At 44.4% G+C, this 13,618-nt stretch overlaps 1 protein-coding gene across 1 annotated transcript in view; it reads left to right on the top strand.

The window, feature by feature from the left end:
- The first annotated feature begins 3,446 nt into the window (after positions 1–3,446).
- Positions 3,447–13,618, top strand: part of LOC111149759 (glutamine and serine rich 1) — a 77,399-nt gene continuing 67,227 nt past the window's right edge. Inside the window, exon 1 of the mRNA XM_022507011.1 lies at positions 3,447–3,495. The gene's annotated coding sequence lies outside the window, so the exon portion shown is untranslated. The remainder of the gene's footprint in view (positions 3,496–13,618) is intronic.

Below are 13,618 nucleotides of genomic sequence, written 5' to 3'. Positions count from 1 at the left end.
CTTCTACTATGCCTGTCTGGTTTGTTTAAACCTTTTTAAGCTTATCTTGAGGGGCAGATTTCTGTGCTAAGCACATAATAGCTGTTAAACCAGTATTGATTTTTTTAAGGGGGATGGTCAATAAATATAAACTTTACTGTTTAACTTTTACTTTATGCCTTACGGACCAAACGATGATTTCCATGAACCCTAAGTTTCGCTACTCATGACTATAGAAGAAACGCAGCTCTGATACACAACAGAAGATCCTCAAAATAATCACTAAATTAACCCCCGCCAAACTGCGTGGAGGTCACACGGGAAATGTTTGGGTAAAGTCCTGCTTAAGTCCCAAGTCTCAAACGAAAAACTCCAACACAAAGTGTGCATAGTGAGTTTAAATGTCTCGTAATTAAAGTCATCCAGATGGTAGTTGGATTAATCAATGAAGAGGCAGTATTTACCTTCGGATAGAAGATTCTGAAATCCAGAATGAGAAAATTCCCAAGGTGGGGGTGGGGACAGTTAATAAGAGCCCCTGGGAAAGGTCCTTTCAACGAGGATTGGAAAATAATACGTTTGAATTTGAATCTCTTTGAATATAAATCTCCCCTAACAACAGGAAAAGGGTCCTCTAGCACAGCAAGCTTTGTGCAGGAAGGGAGTAAACGGAACTGTGTAACAGCCCGCTCAGCTGTTTCTGGTTTGGGACTGGGCTCAGAGAAAGAAATCGCGATGTGGGAACTGAGTATTTGAGACACTCAAAATAACTCGAAGGGTCAAATAACGAACTCCAGGCAAAGCGCTGACAAGCCTCCCCCTTTGCAGCACCTAGGCTGGGTTTCCGCTCAATTTCCCCTCCCGCGCGCAGGGCGGACTGCAGGCGCGGCCCCTTCCCACGCGGGGCGCGGCGAGCGTGGACAGCTCCCCTTGGAGCAGCCGAGGGCGGGAAGTCCGCGGCCCGTTGGCTACCGCCGGCGGGCACCGCTCAGGACTCCCGGAGCCGGCTGGGCGGGCAGGCCTCGAGCCTTCTCCGCCCCGCTGGCCTGAGAGAGGCGGCCGGCGGCTGCGGAGGCCTCGCGGGCCGCTCGCTTGGCCCGCGAGCCAGGAGCGCGGGGCGCCGAGGGGAGGCGGGGCGAGGCCGCGGGGTGGAGGGGGGCGGGAGGTGCATCCTGGGAAATCCACCAACATGGGGCGAAGCGGCCGCCGCCGCCGCCGTGAGTCCCGGCCGCGGATGCCGCCGCTTCCTTGACGCCCGGCTGGGGCCTCGCCGCGCGCCGCGGCCTGGGTTCCCCCGGCAGAGACCGGCCAGCGCGCCCTCCGCTCGTCCGCCCGCCGGGGCCATGTGAGGGGGCAGCTCCCTCCGCCACCGCCTCCTCCTCCTCTTCCTCCCCCCGCCCCCTCCCTCCCCTCCCGCCCCCCATACACAGGGCCCTAGAGGAGCCCCCACTGCAGCCCGCCCTCCCTACGCAACCCCCACGATGGACAGGAACTACGCGACCTCCGGCTTCGCGGACCCGCCGCCGCCGCCCGCGCCCCCCGCCGCCCCCGCCACCGCCAGCGCCGCCGCACCACCCCCCGCCCCCGCCTGGGCCTACGAACCCCGAGCCGCGGCGGCCGCCGCCGCCGCCAGCAGCAGCTGCAGCAGCGGCAGCAGCCCCAGCCTCAAGGCCAGGTAGGGAGGGTGGGCGGCGGGGTCGTCGTGGGCCAGGAAAGGCCGGGGATGCGTTTGGGGCCTTCGCCCCTGTGCAGCGCCGCCCAGGGGTCCGGGCTGGGCGGGGAGCCCTCCACTCTTCTCGCCCTTGCCCGCGCTGGGAGAGGCGGATGATGACTCCTATGAGGTGGTCTTAGGGTGGGTGGGGGCGCCCAGTGCAGGATTCGCGCTTAGGACTGGTAGGGGACTGTGAGTAAAAGAGAGGGCTAGGCGGGAGTCGTGGGTCTCCGTCACCTCGCGGGTCTTGGGCTCTCTCACATGGTGAAGTTTGGGTTCGTGCCTGAACTGGGCGACCAGGGAGACCGGGGACTGGCTTCGGGGGGGTGAGGGGGGGCCCTGAGGAGTTCCGGGCAGTGACATTCCATTGTACTAGAACGGACAATGTGGTCTTGGGGACCCCGGCAATATGAGGGTGGGGGAGGCGCGAGAGGAAGAAGCGCCGAGCCGCGTCCCTGGCTTTGGGGGGGACCCGGGAGGGCTGGGCTGCGGGAGAACCCCTGGGGCGTGGGGCCCGGGAGGGGGCCTGGAGGGGCGCGAAAGCTGCGACGGAGCTGGGTGACATATGTTTGCAGTGGTGGCCAAGATTAAGCTATTTCTCTTCCACGCGTTCAAAGTTACTCTTGGGTTTCCACCCTTTTAACAACAGCAGGAAGTAAGGAATCTTTTTTTGCCTTCTGTGTCTTGGGGTGACTAAGAATTGGGAAGATATTGGATGGGGGTGGTCAATGAAGGCCGTAAAGGTTGAAGAACAGAAGCATGCTTTTCCATCTCGGCTTCTGAAACCCTGGTTCATTATGTAGCGCGGGGTTCAAGAGTTCATCTTTGCTCCATCATGACCAAGGGAATCTAAAATGTTGACTCTTACAAGATATTTAAGCTCGCGGGAAATGTGTAGTAGTGCCACACTGTGAAATGGTCCATTTGAATGATAACTGGAAGGCGTGGTCTGCTTTGGACGATTCGGGAGCGGGGTGTTTTAAAGCCACCTCTGCCGAACAATGCAGAATCTGGTAGGTGCAGCCACTGATTACAAGGACCAGGGAATCCTGGGTTGCTAATGACTTCATCCTCAGCTACCAACAGGAAGCTTCGTGGCTTTATGATCTCATCAGATTTCTTCACTATTGTCACGATAGAAGTGAACTTTTTTTTTTTTAACTTTATACATTACAGTGTTATAGGTTATCTTCTTTGTTTTTGTGAAAGTTCCACCTTTATGATTTGGAAAATAATGTGTGAAGAATAGTTGGTCTTTGTCTTAATACCTTGGGATGATTGAGAGAGAATGAGAAAAATTTGATTCAAGAAAAGGGAAATAAGCTTTCTCAGAAATTTTTAGATCCTTTGTTTAAAAGAGCTGTGATTAAAAAAAAGAAGAATGCGATGTGCCAATTTGGAGCTAAATGCTGAAACTTTTCAGAAATAGCCATAACTTTGTATTATATGCTCTTAAGACATTTTAAGGAGTTTTATGAAAGATGTTTGGCACTTTTCCCATTACTATTTTTTTTTTTTTGGTGCTGATTTGTTTTTCAAGTAGCTTTTGCATTGAGTGCGATAATTTACAAATTAAAATTGCTTTCTCTTTAGTGAACGATAATGATAGGTATTTGTGCAGCACTTTCAATGTTTTAAATAAAAAGTATTTTATTAGGTAAATGGAACAAATTCTACTTAGTTATTTTTGTTATTTCTTTTAGCAGAATACTTCTGAGGCAAGAAACTAAAATCTGCTTGTCATATTTTCCAAATGTTATTTATCAAAGTAACAAAGAATGACTTCCCAAACACATTTGAAAACAGTAAGTAGATTCATTTGGAACACGTAATCTAAAAGAGGTTTATTTTCTGTTTTTTTGGAAGTTATTGATTCTTAAATGCTAAGCCCCCCCTTAAAAAATATGTATTTTGGGGGTGGAGTTAACTAAATTTTAGCATCGAAAATGCAGGCTTTCCCCCTCCCCCACCAACTTGCTTTGTTAACATCTTGTGTTAGGATCAGGCCATCTGTACAGGGCTACACACACTTCTTAACTGTACCTCATTTTATTCTTCAAATTGTGAAATGTCCTCTTTCATTTCAGTTGTATAGAAAATACTGAATCTGAAATATGGCCTGTAAATCTTTAAGTATTCTGCATTTTTAGAAGCCCGTTCATATTTTTATAACATTTTAGAAAGCTTTTTCATAATTCATATATCAGTTGAATGTTTTTGTTCCCCTTTGTGGCAGTTTCGTCTTGAAGGTGCAAATGAGTACTAGTTGTGATGATGTGATATGGATACTTATCCATAAAGAATTAGCCTGTCTGTCACCTTGTTTCCAGTAACCTATTCAGAAGCTAACAGATGGTAATGACATTCTGTTGTTACTGACGTGTCCCTACTTTGTGTCTTTGCTTGGTCCTGAAATGGAGTATTTTCATTAGTTGATGGGGAAAGAACATGGCAAACAATTTCTCATTACTTTGAAATTAATACTTTTTTGGTATAAGAGTTCCATCAGGTATTAGGTATTTCTGTTGTATTAACAATTAAAAAATTAAGAGCTAAGGGGAAACTCCCAGCATCTTACCATAGGGCGTATAGAGTTTTCTGAATATTTCTGAAATAGTACTTGTTAAATCAACAGGAAATTCAGGGATAAAAATTGGTCTCATAAATCTCCATTTATTTGTGTTCTTCTCAGTTAATTTTAGGGACTGAATGGGCATATCTTTGCCTATCACCATGCAGTTGGAAATACTTTTGATGGGGCTTGAGATACTATTAATACCTTTGCATACTTTTGGAAATAAGATGATCGTCAGGAAGCTGCAGATCTTCCTTTTCTCTACCTGTTATTTATATCTTGCACAGAACATCGAGAGGCTGTTTCATCATAGTGATGATAGATGTGTTTGTATTTGACTATGCACCAAAAAGTGACTAAATAATACTTTATTTGAAGTAGATTTTTATCTGCTTTTGTAACTTTGTCACTTGAAATAGTCCATTTTTTCCATGCCAGTTTTTCAAATTTTCTAATAGATAAGTTCTTTCTGATCATAGTATGAATATGTAATGAGTGGGATAGATACCCCTCCAAAAAACAACAAAAAAATTAGTAGCTTCTCTAAAACTGGTCAACTACTGGGGCACCTGGGTGACTCAGTCAGTTACGCCTCCAACTCCTGATTTCAGCTCAGGTCGTGAACTCAGAATCATGAGATGGAGCCCTGAGTCGGGCTCGAACTGGGCGAGTAGTCTGTTTAAGATTCTCTCCCTCCGCCTATCGCCCCCAACCCAGGTGTGTTCTCTCTCTTAAAAGAAAAACAAAAACAAACTGGTCAGCTACTACATTAAGGCCTTTTTGAGTGAGTTTTAAGTCTAGTTTCCCTCAAGGCTTTTGGAAAAAGACCTTGTAAGATCACAATTTATGGGGAATAGAGACAGTCTCAAATTAGTGAAAGGTTATTTCAAACAAACTTCTTTTGTTCAGAAAATATGTTCCCATAGAAGCGGTGTTGTGAGTAATAAAAACTATCATTTACTGAACTAATTTGTGCTAGCCACTATTTTAATTGATGAGTATATGCACATGCACACACACTTAATGTTAACAATTCTTTGAGGTAGGTATTATTTTTGCTTTCCTTTTATAAATGAGGAAACTAAGGCACAGAGACATTAAGTATATACTAATTACAAGTATAATCAAGTTAGTATACTTATAGCCATTTAGCTAGTAAGTAGTGGAACCAGGGTTTAAACCTGGATGTTGTGGATCTGGAGCCTGCACATTTAATTACTGCACTGCACTATTTCATAGTAAAATAGTCTGAAAATACAATCTATGTTATAGGTTCAATGAGCTTTTATGGCTGACCAGGTGTCATCAGTATCCTTATTTCAATATTCTTGTCACTTTGACTATTTTTTTCCCTATGGAAATGTGCTTTCTTTCACTTCCATAGCAGTGTACTTTGCTGGTTTTCCTTGTACCTTCCTGGCTCACTGCTTTTCCCTGTTCTTCAATAGTTCTTAGTCTTCTGATCTCTACATATTTTCATTTTTTCCAGTGATTTGAATTGATAGAATTTCTTGTGCTTTCTCCTAAGGAAAATTACATCCATGCCTATGATTTTAAATGTCATCTCTGGAGATGCCTATGTATATGTCTAAGGCCTGAACATGTTTTGATCACCTAATTACATAACCTCTCTGAGATTTTACTTGGGAATATAACGGCCATTTAGTGATAAGCTCATGCTCTCCACACCTGCTCCACCTCTGCTTGTCTAGGGAAGCCTGCCTCAGTAAGTCACACTTCTGTCCATCTAGTTGCTCAGGTCAGAACTTGGGAGTTGTGTGTGCTCGCTCAGTCTCCAAGCCCTACTGCTTTTTTTATCTCTTTTTTTTTTTTAAAGATTTTATTTATTTATTTGACAGAGAGAAATCACAAGTAAGCAGAGAGGCAGGCAGAGAGAGAGAGGAGGAAGCAGGCTCCCCGCTGAGCAGAAAGCCCGATGCGGGGCTCGAACCCAGGACCTGGGATCATGACCTGAGCCGAAGGCAGCGGCTTAACCCACTGAGCCACCCAGGCGCCCCTGCTTTTTTTATCTCTTAAGTGTATCTTGAAATTGTCTCCTTTGTTTCTACTGCTCTGTTTTCATTGCAGTAGGCTCCAAACTAAATAATCTTGAACCTTTTCTTTCCTTCCCTCAATTAATTCTTCCCATAGTTGGGCTGTTCTAAGTCCCTTCTTACCTTAAAACTTTCATTCATGCTGTTAACCTCCACCTAGGTAACTCACCCTTTCCCCCCCCTCTTACCCTGACTTCTTAAGGTGTCTCATGTCAGAACCCCACTGCCTTCCACCCTCTGCCCCACATTGTTTTATGCAGTGGTATGGATATTAGAAATGTGAAGATGGGTCTCCTGTGTGGCTCAGTCGGTTAAGGGTCTGCTTTTGGCTCAGGTCATAATCCCAGGATCCTGGGATCAAGACCCGCATTGGGTTCTCTGCTCAGCGGGAAGCCTGCTTCTCCCTCTTCCACTCTGTCTGCCCCTCCTCCAGCTTGTGCTCTCTGGCTCGCTCACTGTCTCTCAAATAAACAAAATCTTAAAAAAAAAAAAATGGTTTGTAGATGTAGGCTGCTGCTTGCTTTCTACCTTTCCTTGCTGTGCTCTCTGGAACAATGAATACAAAAATGTTTCCTGCAAAACCTGTCCACTTTTTTTTTTCCCCATTCATTAAACAAATATTTGAGTGCCCATAATATGTGAGACACGGTTGCCTTTATCCTCAAGTATTATATTTCTGTAGTGAAAGCTTGAGAAACCAAATGACGTGCGGTTGTTCATTAGCACGTACCGAGCATCTTTGAGTTTCTGTTCCTGAGCTAAATTCTGTGGAAATCATCATAGTGATGATTGAAAGAATGAAAAAGACACCGTCCTGCCTTTCAAAGAACTTGTGATCCAGAGGGGTGACAGGGTAAACGCTTACTGCCTCTCTGCTTCTAAATGTGGGAGTGCCCAGGGGCTTGGAGTTCTTTGGTTCTTCCTTCTCTCCTCACTCACCCTAGTCGAAGTTGCCATTTATATGAACAACTTTCAAATTGATCTCTTTACATTTATATCTGCCTCCCTCTCATCTCCAGTTGGATATTAGATATTTCAAACATAATATGTTCAAAACATGATCACCTTAATCTCCCCAACCTGGTCCACCTTTTAACCTTCCTGACCTCAGTAAATAATCCACCATTTGCTTAGTAGGGCAATCCCAAAGATTGGCATCATCCATCTATGATCATTTCTTTTGTCCAGTATTCATCCCCTCAGTAAATCCTGCTGGTTTGAGCTCCATATCCATAATTCCCCACATGGACTGTTGTAATTGCCTCCTGTTGCTTTCCTTGCTTCTATTTTAGCCCTTCTAGAGTTTATTAAATATGCGACAGCCAGTCAACATTGCAAAATATAAATCAGGTAATGTCGTTACCCTGCTTAAATCATTCCAGTGTTACTCAGAGGAAAATCCAAAATCTTTATCATGGCCTACAAGGCCTTACATGATCTGAGCCTCAGCTTATTCTCCAACCTCATCATTCCACTCCTTCTACCATCCCTCAGCCACACAGACTTTATGTGTGTTCCTAAAACATGCTAAGATTGAGATTATTTGTGTCCTAAGACTTTTGCGCTGGCTATTCTCTTTATTTGGTTTGTCTTCACAGGCCTTTGCTTTGTCACTTCTTGTGGACCTCCAGGTCTTTTCCCAGATGTTACTGCCTTACAAAAACCTTCTCTGACTGCCCTATCTATAGTAACTTCTCATCAGTGCATCATATCATAAAGCATTATTTTCTTGATAGCATTATCACTTTCTGAAGTAATTTTGTAGTTTTATATGTATTCTTTATCACTACTCTTTCCTCATCCCACTGCCACGATAGAATGCATGTTCCATGAGAACTGGGATCCTGTCTGTCTTGTTCACATCTGTAGAAGGCAGTGTAGAGTAGGGGTTGATAGTGTAAACTCTGAAGTCAGAATTTTGGGGATTATATTTCGATTCCACTTGCAGTATGATCTTAAATAAGTTTCTTATTCTCTCTGTGCCTGAGGTTCCTTGTATTAAATGAGGATACTTTTTAGAATTCTTGAGGATTAAATGAGATAGTTCAGAAAAGTGTTTAGAATGGTATCCATGTTCTGTAGTATAGAGACTAGCATATAGAATATTAGCTTTGTTGTCAGCACTTAGAACAATGTCTGGCACATTGTAAGAGCCTGTTAAACATTCAGCAAATGAATTAAATGTACTACTATGTTTCTTTTTAAGAGTTACAAAAATGCTTTGGAAACTTAGAAGAAAAAATTATACAAAATTCAAGGAGTTCATGGAAGCATTTTCCAGGTATACTGCACACAACTGATCTGAATTACTGTCCGTGCTGCAGGAGTGGAATAAGGGAATAGCATGAAGAGGGAGCTTCCAAGAGCAAGTGTTACAAAGAGGGAGGAAATGGAATCTGCTAGACCAGTTAAGGGCTGATTTTTGAACTGGCATAGCCTCACTTTTGCCACAGTCTACTGGTCAGAGCAGTCCTGGGCCCGGTGCAGAGTTATGGGGGAGAGACTGTACAAAGGTGTGTTTCACTGGGGAGGTCATCAGGGTAACACTCTACTACGGTGTGTTAATGCTAGATTTTAGAGGGCTTTGATGACAGGCCATGGAGTGTAGCCTCTGCATCTCAATAGGAAGCTTTGAAAGGTTTTTGGGAAGGATAATGATGATGATATGAGCAAAAAAAAAAAAAAAAAAAAAAGTGTTAAGATTATTTTGGCAGTTAAGTACATAATGCATTAGAATTGGCAGAGGGAAGAACAGGACACCAAATGAGAGGCAATTCATCAGATGAGACAGGAGGGAGGTTGTATTGGTCAAGGTTCTCCAGAGAAATACATGATTTTTTATGGGGATGGATGGAGATATATATGTGATAACTATGATATCTATCTATCTATTTATCTATGATTTATTATGAGGAATTGGCTCGCACAGTTATGGAGGCTGAGAAGTTCCATGCTCTGTTTCTTTGCAGTCTGGAGACCAGGAAAGCCTGTTGTGTAATTCAGTCTGAGTCCTAAAGCTTGAGAACAAGGGAAGCCCATGATGTAAATTAGAGGGCAGGAGAAAATGAGATGTCCCAGCTCAAACAGTGAGGTAGGGAACAGGGGGTGGATTCCTTTTGGGGGAAAGGAGGCAGAAATAGTGCTTAATTTGGGTATCCTGAGGCCAGTGAAGGTGACAATAAAATGAATCATGAGACATCCACCCATTATCAACTTTACACCTATAGACATTTCTTTTTTTTTTTTTTTTTTTTAAATTTTTTTTTTTTTTGGGGGGGGGGAGGGGGGAGGGCAGAGGAGCAGAGACTCTTTTTTTTTTTTTTTTTTTTTTAAGATTTTATTTATTTATCTGACAGAGAGATCGAGAGAGCACTAGCAGGGGGGACAGTGGGGAGAGAGAGGGAGAAGCAGACTCCCTGCCTGAGCAGGGAGCCAGATGTGGGGCTCGATCCCAGGACCACGGGATCACAACCTGAGCCAAAGGCAGATGCCTAACCATCTGAGCCACCCAGGTGCGCCAGAGGGAGAGAGACTCTTAAGCAGACTCCGCTGAGCATGGAACCCCACATGGGGCTCAATCTCACAACCTTAATACCATGACCTGAGCTGAAACCAAGAGTCGGATGCTCAACTGACTGCACTACCCAGGTTCCCCTATACCTATGGGCATCTCTTTAAACTGTACTTAATCTCCAAAGGAAGATAACAAGTTCATAATTTCTTCTAACCTGATACAACTGTGTACAACTGAGAACATGTCAATCCTTTCCCCAGGAGAGGGGATTAAGTCCTGTGATGTTTACTCTTCTCCTTGATACTCTGTAACTTAAATATTGGGATGTAAAATTAGCAATACTTTAAGTACTGTGTTAGAAAATCGGTACCTCTTATGTCACATAATAAGGAAATAAGAGAAAAGAAAACAAATATATATCTGTATATATACAGATGTCTGCATAACACAGATTTACAAAAAAAATAAGCAAAATAAGGAGGAATTACTCAAGACAATTACAGTCCTTGTTTCTTTAACTGGTTTCGTGCTCTTAGCTGGTACTATAACTGCCTCTTCCATTACCCATTCTGTGGGCCTTCAGCAAGTATCACAGCTGGTTGTGGTTCTTTACCTGGTAATGTGACCCAATCTTCACTTCTAAAAGGTCTGTGCCATTATTAGTCCTGCTTGGATTTAGTTGTAGTTTTCCGTTGACTTTAATGACAGGGCGTGGTAACACTGGAGAGTCACTTTAAGGGATGCCCTGTATTCCAGACATACTCACCCTCATTTCCATTGTGGAGTATTTCAGTTTCCCCCGATAGTCAGGATCATTCACCTAATCCAGCACTGTAACATCCTTCTTTGCCTGTTGGTTCAGTGGCATAAGGAGCTCAAAGTAGCCAGATGGCAGTCTTAACTTCTAGTCCAATAGAATCATTATTGGTCTCCTAATGAAGCAGTCCTCCTGTTGGACCTTAGACCTCTAGGCCAGCAGACCATAAAGTCGCTGGAACAGGAAGTAAAAATTTGGCTAGTGGTTCATAAGGGATATTAATGAGTGGTGACAGTCCCAATCTACCCCTTGATTCCCAGGCCCATGAAGCCTAGGTATAAGAGAAACAGTCCCAGGCAACCGGATGCTGCTTCAGAGCATATACAACCTTCTGGAGAACCTTGTCCTAGCCCTCAAGGTATTGCCACCTACCTGGTACTAAAAAAAAAGTCTTCAGGGGCGCCTGGGTGGCTCAGTGGGTTAAGCCGCTGCCTTCGGCTCAGGTCATGATCCCAGGTCCTGGGTTCGACCCCCACATCGGGCTTTCTGCTCAGCGGGGAGCCTGCTTCTTCCTCTCTCTCTGCCTGCCTCTCTGCTTACTTGTGATTTCTCTCTGTCAAATAAATAAATAAATAAAATCTTTAAAAAAAAATTAAAAAAAAAAGTCTTCAAAAGGCCATCCCACCATTCTGTCAAGCCGCTGCTTCAGGTTGTTGGGGAACATGGTAAGACAAGTGAATTCCATAAGAATGGGCCTGCTATTACACTTCTGTTGCTGTGAAGTGAATTCCTTGATCAGAAGCAATGCTGTGTTGGAATACCATAATGATGGATCAGGTGCTGGCCCACAGATGATAGTTTTGGCCAAATCACTGAAAACAGGAAAGTCCATATCCAGACTATCCCAAGTAGGAACAAAGTGTTGCTCCCTCCATAAGGGAATCTGTTCAATGTAGTCAGCCTATCACCAGGTAGCTGTCTGATCACCCTGGGAAATGGTGCCCTAATCAGGGGCTCAGTGTTGGTATCTGTGGCTGGCAGATTGGGTACTCAGCAGTGGCCATAAGCAAGTCAGCCTTAGGGTGGGAAAGTGCATGTTGCAGAGCCCCTACACGACATCCATTTCTGCCACCACGGCCACTTTGTTCATTAGCCCAGGGGCAGCTGGGGAAGGAGGCTCTCTGTTGTCCACAGACCAGGCCATTCTATCCATCGTCTGCTGAGCTCACTCTTTGGTAAGCATTCACATGGAAAACAAATATCTTCAGGTTTTTTGCCCATTCAGACATGTATCCACATACCTTTCTTTGTCACCAATTTTCCAGTTATGTTCCTACCAGACCCCCAGCCATCCAGCCAAACCATTGGCTGTGGCACATGAATCAGTATATAATTGCTCTTCTGGCCATTTCTCTTTTCAAGCAAAATGGACATCCAGGTCCACTGCTTGATGTCCTGCTCACTGGGAGGGTTTCCCTTTACCACTGTCCTTTGGAGATATCCCAGGAAGGGGTTTTGGGGCTACAGCTGTCTACGTTAGGTGGTCCTTACAGATATTTTGTGACTACTTGTAAACCAGGCCCCAGTCTTTTCTTCCTCTGTCAACTGGTTGTAAGGGTACTTGTGAGGGTACAGGTTGGGAGAAAAAAGGCAGTGAAGCAGGAATGGGGACCATAGGCATTTGGGCCACTTTTTTTTTTTTTTTTTTTTTTTTTTTTTAAGATTTTAGTTTTAAGTCATCTCTGCACACAACGTGGGGCTTGAGTCTACAACTCTGAGATCAAGAGTAACATGCTGTTTGGACTGAGCTAGCCAGGTGCCCCTGGGCCATATCTTAATGTAACTTGTGCCTTCAGGGCCTGGTTGGGCCCAGTCATGTATATACCACTCCCGTTTGATGATGGAGTATTACTGTGCATGCCCATCTTTGTAGCTTGTTGGATCAGATAACACCCAGTTGATGATGGGTATCTTGAGTCCCGTGGTAACTTGGGGGCCCATGGTTAAACATTCAGTTTCTATTGAGGCCCAGGGTGGGTTTTTCAAAAAGAGAGTAGTTAAACATCATCCCTATCTGTTATTGACACTTTAAGGACTGGTGGATCTTTGGACCTTATGGCCCCAGTGGCAGAAGAGCTGGCACAGCAGCCTGGACCTATTATACAGCCTTTGTTGTCACCCAGAACTAACAGTTTTTTGGGTTACTTGGTATGTAGGTCAGAGTAACACACCCACGTGGGGAATATGTTGTCTCCAAACCTCAAAAAGTCCCACTAGGTGCATCTCGTGTGTCTTTCTTGGTTGTACAAAGACCAGAGACAACAACTTATCTATCCTTCCCCTTAGTAAGGATAGCTCAACATATCCTATACCACTGGACCCCTAGAATTTCACTGAAGTAGAACGCCCCTGAATTTTAGTCAGATTTATTTCCCACTCTGTGATATGCAAATGTTCTACCAAGTCTAGAGTAGTTGCTAGTTCTTGCTCATTATGTCCAATCAGCATTAATATTTATCAGTGTAATAGGCCTGTGTAATATCTTGTGGAAGGGAAGGGTGATCAAGATCTTTGTGAACTAAATTATGACTTAGGCGTGGAGAGTTGACATGACCCTGAGGTAAGACAGTAAAGGTGTATTGGTGGCTTTGCCAGCTGAAAGCAAACTGCTTATGGGCGGGTATGGAGAAAAAGGAATTTGCCAGATCCATAGCTGCATACCAGGTACTGGGGACTGTGTTATAGTTTGTTCAAGCAATGAAACCATACCTGGTTACAGAAGCTACAATCGGATTCACTACTCGGTTAAATATATGCTAATCTGCTGTCATTTTCTGAGACCAACCCATCTCCTGCATAGGCCAAATAGAGATGAATGAGGCTATGGTGGAAAGCACCACCCCTGCATCCTTCAAGTCCTTGATGGTGGCACCAATCTCTGCAGTCCTTCTAAGAATTTGGTATTGTTTGGGGCTTAATATTTTTTGAGGTAAAGGGAGTTCTAATGGCATCCACTTGGCCTTATCCT

Source organism: Enhydra lutris, unplaced genomic scaffold (assembly GCF_002288905.1).
Source record: "Enhydra lutris kenyoni isolate GAN:26980312 unplaced genomic scaffold, ASM228890v2 scaffoldscaffold22, whole genome shotgun sequence".
Lineage (NCBI taxonomy): Eukaryota > Metazoa > Chordata > Mammalia > Carnivora > Mustelidae > Enhydra > Enhydra lutris.
This window is presented reverse-complemented; position numbering and strand designations above follow the sequence as displayed.